We start from the raw sequence: 7,961 nt of genomic DNA on the forward strand, positions 1-7,961 counted from the left end.
ATTTAATACTATGGAAATTGGTATTCTGAAGTGGGTTGCTGCAGTAACAAAAATATGTGGCCATTTTCTTAGCAGTTGAGCAACAGGTGGGGTGGAAACAGCATGCTGGGTGACTGGACATCTATGTTACATAGTGACAAGATATCTGGCAAATGATCATGTGCAGAAACTTGGGAGGCTCACTCCATCACTATAGGCTCATGGCAGTTATTGGACAATGCAATGTTAGAAATGTGTACAAATCGGAATTTATTCTCTTTGGAAAGGCAAGAAATACAAGAAAGAGATGAGCACAGATGTAATTGGCTACTTTGGAAACAGAAAACCAAAGGTAACAAGAGTCCAGAAATTTAGAGCCTTATAGGTTTGTAAGAGGTAACCGCTTTTGGTCCCCAGACAGTGAAACATGAAAATAAAAAGTTATTTGAGCTGACAAAGATCCAGTGAACTTTCCAAGCTGATTAAAGTAACTCAGGGCAAATATGTGAGTAAGGGTATAGACTTCCCACTCAAGCCCAGTGAAATGAAAGAAGCTGCCATTCCACTGAGCAGCAAAAACACCATGGAGAAGAAGTGGGAACCAAAGGAAATTAGAGAACAATGTCCAGGAAAGGTCTTTAAATGTGGTTACTGATATATGGAATTGACTGGAAGCAAATAGATCAGAAGTCACTAAGATTTTGAGATAACTGCACTGCCAAAAATACCATAACCCTGGTCCAAAAAGTTCTTTGACTATTGGAGACTTAAAAAACAATCTTTGAGTACCGAATCTTTCCTGAACAGAAAGTGACTTCCAAAAGATGCACTGCCCCAAACCAAACACATTGGCCAACATCTATTCTTAGGTGACTGTGGATAATAATGTGGAAGGAAGAGCCCCCAGAGGGTGAATTCTGAAGCCACAAGAACAGGATCTAATCAGTTTTCCTAGCATTAAGAACAGGGAAACATCACCATGCAACATCTACAGGACTTAAGTACAGCTATGGGCTAGAGATGGATGTGAGACTTCCATTCCTCCATTCCAAAAGGAAGAATTACACACAGTTCTGTTCTTGAACCATCACTGTCTATCGGAAAGCAGGGTGGCAGATAGCACATCACTCAGATCATAGGAGCTCAGACCAACAGGAGCAGGAGCAGTTCAGTTTCTGGTGGAGAGTCCTGAATGGCCCAGGGATCCTGGGTTCCAACTACATACCATGACTGGGTGGGCACCTGTGCTCTCTCCCTTGTGCAGAGGGGGAGCAAGTTTTACCATATGGGAAGAGAAGCAAAACAATTTGGTGACCAGAATGGTGGATAGCTATGCCTTCATTAAGCTGTTCATTTCCCTCCCAGGCTCCAGGAGACCACATTCCCCAATCCTGTTGCATATGGATGGAGCCATGTAATATGGCTTTGAGCAATGTAATATGGGTATTACAGCTGCTGGCACCTGGCTAGGGCAAACAGGCAGGAAGATTGGTCCTCTTTGCTTTCTCTCTTTCTTCTAGAAAGGGACACTTTTCTCCTCTGGCCTTTGGACATCAGACTCCAGGTTCTCCAGCTTTTGGACTCTGAACCTGGCACCAGCAGCCTGCTGGGAACTCTTAGGGCTCAATGGGGGCTGTACTGTCAGCCTCCCTGGTTCTGAGTGTTTGGACTTGGACTGAACCACTGGCTTCTCTGGTTTTTCAGCTTGTAGTTGGACTATCATGGGACTTTGCCTCTGTGATTGTGTGAGCCAGTTCCCCCTAAAAAAAAATCCCTTTTCATATATCCTGCTGGCTCTATCTCTCTGGGGGAACCCTGACTAAAATAGCCACTGAGACTTGGGAGTTATTATAGCTTCTAACTTTACTTGCATGAATAGCATAGTATTGAATAATGATTGTGAGTTCACAAGGTAGACAAGAATTCAGGTAAGAAAGGACAACAATGCTCAAACATATTTATTAGAGGGAGTTCAGGATATTTTCTGGATGGCTGCAGAACTTGGTGATTCCAAAGGCCGTGTGCAAAAGAGGAGGAAAGGACAGCAGGACCACATAATAAGGAGTCCGTATGTCCCGATGGCAAGTTGAAGATATTATTCTGCAAGTGATATGGAAGCACGGATGCTAGGCCATATGTTATGACATAATATTGTATTTAAAAATACTTCACAGGACCCAAATGAAGAGGCATTCTAAAATACCTAACCAGTGTTCTTCAACTATGTCAAGGTCATGAAAGACAAGAAAAGAATGAGGAACTATCACAGCCTGGAGAGGACTAGGGAGACAAGACAGCTAAACAAAATGTGGGATCCTGTATCGTACCCTGGGGTAGAAGAATGACATTCGTGGAAAAGCTGTCAAAACTTCAATAAGATCTGTAATTGAGTTAAAAGGGCAGTACCCTTGTCAATTTCCTGATTTGATAATTGCCCTAGGGATTTATGGGAACTCTGTACTATTTTGAAACTTTTCTCTGATCATCTAAAACTATTACAAAATAAAAACAAAACAATAAAAAAATAAAATGCAAAGCATGGGATCCAACTGAAAATCTAAATAGCTATCAGGGAATTCCACCAAAAGACCCCTGGCAAGAGATGAGGAGAAGGACCTGGTAAGACGAATAGGGAGATGAAGGTGACCAAGAGGATCCTAGCCATCAAGGGACCACACAGGTTGTTAGGGCAAAGCCTCCAACTCCAGGGCACCCAGATGTCCACGCACACATAGAGGGCAGGAGTCAGACTCAAGCAAGTGGCAGGGGTGACTTGACACTCAGGCTCAGAGATTGGGCTGGTGCTTCTCCCATCCTTTATGTGTTCAGTCCAGAATCATCCTTGGAACTGAGACATGGCTAAATCCAGAGATGGAGACCAGTGAGATAAGTAGGAAAAAAGAGGCCGTCTCTGCCCACAAAAAGATTGAGATGGTCAACCCTCAGAATTCTGAACACCTGGAACCTGGTTCTATGAAGCTGTCATGCGCTGGGGAGCCTGAGGGAGACAGATGCACAAGCTTGAGTACAGGACACTTTATGAGCAGCTGGAGTTTTGGTCCCAAACCTGTGTGTGTAGGGCCCAGCATCGTGTCGCTTTCTTTCCCTCAGCCCATCCCTGGTTCATTCATTCAGAAATTATTCACAAGCCCCTTCTGTGTCTGGGTCTATGCTAGGTTCTGAGAATCTCAGAGCGAGCTGAGCAGACATACCTCTGTGTTGATGGAGCTTGGAGTCCAAGGGGGAAGACAGTACTGTTACTGAACTACTAGGCATACAACTAAAGACCCTGCAATGTTGCCACGTATTTATTCTGTCAATCTTTCCCCAAGCACTCTCCAAAGGACCAGTGTCCATTCAGTAAGGCAAATGTGCAGTGGGGAAAAGGAAATTCTCAGAATTTGGAGAATTGCTAGATGATGGCTCTGAATTGATGCTAATTCGTGGGAATAATGATAACACTGAGCTTCACTAGTGAAAGGGAAGGCTTATGTTGTTTAAATGATAAATGGAGTTTTTGCCTAAGCTCCACAGTGGGTCCAGTTGGCCATGGGTCCACTTTGCTGTTATTTTCCAGTGCCTGCCAAGATTAGTTGGAATACATGCCATCAGAAATGGAAAGGCTACACACGTTGCTTCTCTGGTGTTTGGAATAAGAGCTAGTATGGGAGGAAAGAGCTGGTAGAATTCCTGGAACTTTTCCTTTCTTCTAGGACAATAAACCCAAAGTAATACCATATTCCTGAGTAGACTGCAGAGATTGGCATGATCCTCAAAGATGTAAGAATGGTGGCACTGGCAGTATTTCTGCAGTAAACTTTGACCAGGTTACTCTCTTTGAGTAACTTGAAAGACTATTACATCCCCATTTAGTTTACCTATTCAGCTTTTTCAGAAGGTATGGGCTGTGGATTACCATAAATTTAATTAGGCAGTGACTCCAAAAGCAGCTGCTCTTCCACCTTAATTGGAAAATATTATCACAGCTCCTGGTATTTGATAGGCAGCTATTGATCTGACAAATGCTTTCAATTTCTTTTCCAATTTGCAAGTACTATATGCAAAGGGATTTACTCTTACCCAGCAGGGCCAACAATATACCTTCATAGTCCTGCCTCAGAGTCATGTTCACCTTTTTTCACTCTGCCATAACCTAGGCTGTGGGGAACGTGATTATTCTGACATCCTGGAAAATGTTATACCAGCCCTCTATATGGCTGGAATTATGCAGGTTGAATTCGATGATCAGGAAGGAACTTTAGATACTATATTAGTTCAGGCTGCAATAACAAAATCACACGCTGGGTAGCGGACACAACTGAAATGTATTTTCTCACAGTTCTAGAGGCTGGGGGTCCAAGATCAAGGTTCCAGCAGGGTTGGTTTCTGGTGAGGTCTCTCTTCCTGGCCTGTGTATGGCACCTTCTCGCTGCATCCTCACCATAGCCTTTCCTCTGTGTGCTCAGAGAAAGAGTGGGCTCTGGTGTCTTCTCCTCTTCCTGTAAGGACACCAGTCCTATTAGATGAGGGTCCCACCCTCATGGCCTCGTTTAACCCTGAGAGCCTCCTTAATGCTTCCATCTGTAAATACAGTCACACTGAGGGCAGGGCTTCAATATAGGAACTTGAGGACACAGTTCCATCCATAACAGAGTTGGTGTGTGTGGTGGTGTGTGACTATATCTGTGGCGTATGTGTTTGTGTGTCACTGTGTGTGTATATGTGTGGTTTGTGTATGTATATCATATGTGTACATGTGCTGTGTATCTGTGTACCTGTGCAGTGTGTGCATCTGTATGTGTGGTGTGTATGTGGTATGTGTGTGTATGTATCTGTGTCATGTATGTGTGCTGTGTATGTGTGTCTGTGTGTGCTGTGTGTGTGGTGTGTGTGTGTGTGTATGTGGTATGTATGTCTGTGTGGTGTATCTGTGTGGGGTGTGTGTGTGTATGGTGTGTGTGTATCTGTGTCTGTGTGGTGTGTGTGTATGTGCAGTGTGTATCATGTGTGTGTGTTTGTGTGGTGTGTGTGTGTGTGTTTGTGTGTGTGTAGTCAACAAAAGCTGGCTACTACCACAGTGGGGAAATAAGCTTCTTTAACTTTCAACATGAAAAGTCCAAAATCAAGTAGCAAGTTGCCAGGTGCGGTGGCTCACGCTTGTAATCCCAGCACTTTGGGAGGCCGAGGCGGGAGGATCGCGAGGTCAGGAGATCGAGACCACGGTGAAACCCCGTCTCTACTAAAAATACAAAAAATTAGCCAGGCGTGGTGGCGGGCGCCTGTAGTCCCAGCTACTCGGAGAGGCTGAGGCAGGAGAATGGCGTGAACTCGGGAGGCGGAGCTTGCAGTGAGCCGAGATCGCGCCACTGCACTCCAGCCTGTGCGACAGAGTGAGACTCTGTCTCAAAAAAAAAAAAAAAAAAAGTAGCAAGTGTGTGGGAGCTACTGAAAGCCTAGAAGCCAAATTCAAGGGCTTGCTCAAATCCGTCACAGGAGCAGGGCAGCCTCAGAGGAGCAGGGGCCAAGCAGTGGAGCTAGAGGGGTGCAGCTAGAGGAGTAGGGAAAGAAGGGTCAGGTTAGGGGTGGGGGTACAGGGATGGAGCTAGAGGGATGGGGCTAGAGGAGTGGGGCTAGAGGATGGGGCCAGAGTGGCTGGAGCTAGAGGGGTGGGGCTAAAGGGGTGGGGTTGGGGTGGTCTAGAGGGGTGGGGCTAGAGGGGTGGGGCTTGAGGGGTGGGGCTAGAGAGGTGGAGATAGAAGGGCAGGACTAGAGGAATTGGGCTAGCGGGTCGGGGCTAGAGGGGTGACGCTAGGGCTCAGACTCCAGGACAGACAGAAGTGACGGGGATCGACAGGCTCTGGGAAGTCTCGTGCCTCGTCTGCCTCCCATGGCTGGCTCTGCTGCACTGCTGGTGGTTTGTGAAAGTGAAGATTTTACTTTAAGTGCAAAAGTTGTTCCATTTGTTGGTCATAAAGACATTTTTAGGCAAGTAAGTCAATAATTAATGAAATGTTTTGTTTTAATTTTTTAAGAGAATGATTCTATGCCTTACATTTGTATAAAGCAGTGAAAAACAACGCCCTATCCCCCCCTTAAGAGGACCAATTCAAAAAAAATACAAATGTTTATGCAGTTCACATTTTTATTCATAATGAAAATGCTTTATTAAGTCACATGGGAATAAAATGTAGATTCTTACAAATTAGATGACTTATTCAATGAATACAAGAGCATCATTGTCAAAATAAGCCGTGTAATGTTCCTTGTCTAATGGCAAATGAAAAGTTACTGCAGAAAAGCAGGTTTTCAATTTTTTGCCCTGTTGTGTTGCACAGCGTTTCATACACTATCCAGCGTGTGCTGTGTTCAGAAGTCGACACCCAGCACTGGCTTGAATGTTATGAGTCTATATTTCAACAAATAAAACTTACTAGAAATTAAGACAAATAAATTGTATACTCTAGTCAAAACTTAGTAATTTATTCTGTAATATACATAGTAATATAGCTTTTCTGTAACTGGCACAGAATAGCTTCACATTTCATACTTGATGTTGGCAATAAGTAATTATTTTATTTGAGATAAGTTAGCACACTGTGTTCCTTCCTTTCCTTCTACCTTTTTGGACACAGAGCAGATGTCACTGGAGCTTTTGGCTTGGACTGTGGCTAGTTCCAGGCTGCCCACCTTGGGTTTGTCATTAACCCTGCACAGGGGTAAGCTTGCCTTGAGGCCTCAGTCCAGCACACTCGACAAATGGTTATTTGCACCATATGCTGGGCACGTGTGGCCTAAGCGCAGAAAGGCTCTGTGGGCTTGCAGAGAGCGGCCAGGCAGGCAGGCAGGTCCTGTGGCTCCTCATAGGTGGAAGTAGATGTGTGGGATGCGAGGTACCCACTCGCAGCGGGTCTCACCTGCTTCTCTTGATTCTGCCTCCATTCACTCTCACAGAGGAGATTTATCCTCAGGTACTAGATCCCCTCTACAATAACAACAGCAGGATATTAATTTTCCCTGCAAAATGACACTATTCTGTAAAACAAGTGGTAATCAGATGTTTCATATGCATAGACAATGTAAAGTTAAATGTGATATATTAATACTGCTGTATATCAATAGGTTTCTATAAATAATCAAATCATAACATGTAGCCAAGTAACATTAATTACACATTAGTGATTTGATTTCATCTCAGATTCTTGAGACATAAGAAAAACAAAAATGACAGAAATTTCCCAATTGACTTCATTCAATTGATTGGTATAGAAAGTCAACCAGATACCTCTATCAAAAAGCTTATACTTTATATGGGTATGTTCGTCTATTCCTAATGCAGGTGTTTTGATACCTGTATTATATTTTAAATATGTACATGTATCAGTCAGAGTTTTCCAGAGAGATAAAACCGATAGAATGGATAGATGGATAGATAAATATATTTATTTTAAGCATTAGCTCGCTGAGCTGTGGGGGCTGGCAAGTCTGGAATCTATAGGCCAGCAGGCTAGAAACCCAGGTGGGAGATGATGCTGCCATCCTGAGGCAGAATTTCTTCTCTGGGAAACTTCAGTTTTTGCTTCTGTGACCTTCAACTGATTGGATGAGGCCCACCACATTATCCGGGGTAATCTCCTTTACTGACATCTACAGAATACCTTCACAGCAACACCTACATTAGTGTTTGACCAAAGAGGCACTGTATCCTAGCCAAGTTGACACATACAATTTACCATCACAGTAACCTTTACAAGTTAGTGTCCTACCCTTTTCAGAAGACTTGGAACTGGAAAATATCACGACATACGCAAAAAATTACTAATTTCAATGGAGAGTAATTCATAGAAAGGGTTTAAGACCCTCCTGGTTTGAGACCAGCCTAGCCAACATGGCGAAATGCCGTCTCCACTAAAAATACAAAAATTAGCCGGGCGTGGTGGCTCACGCTTGTAATACCAGCTACTCAGAAGGCTGAGGCAGGAGAA

This window comes from Nomascus leucogenys, chromosome 6, assembly GCF_006542625.1.
Source record: "Nomascus leucogenys isolate Asia chromosome 6, Asia_NLE_v1, whole genome shotgun sequence".
Lineage (NCBI taxonomy): Eukaryota > Metazoa > Chordata > Mammalia > Primates > Hylobatidae > Nomascus > Nomascus leucogenys.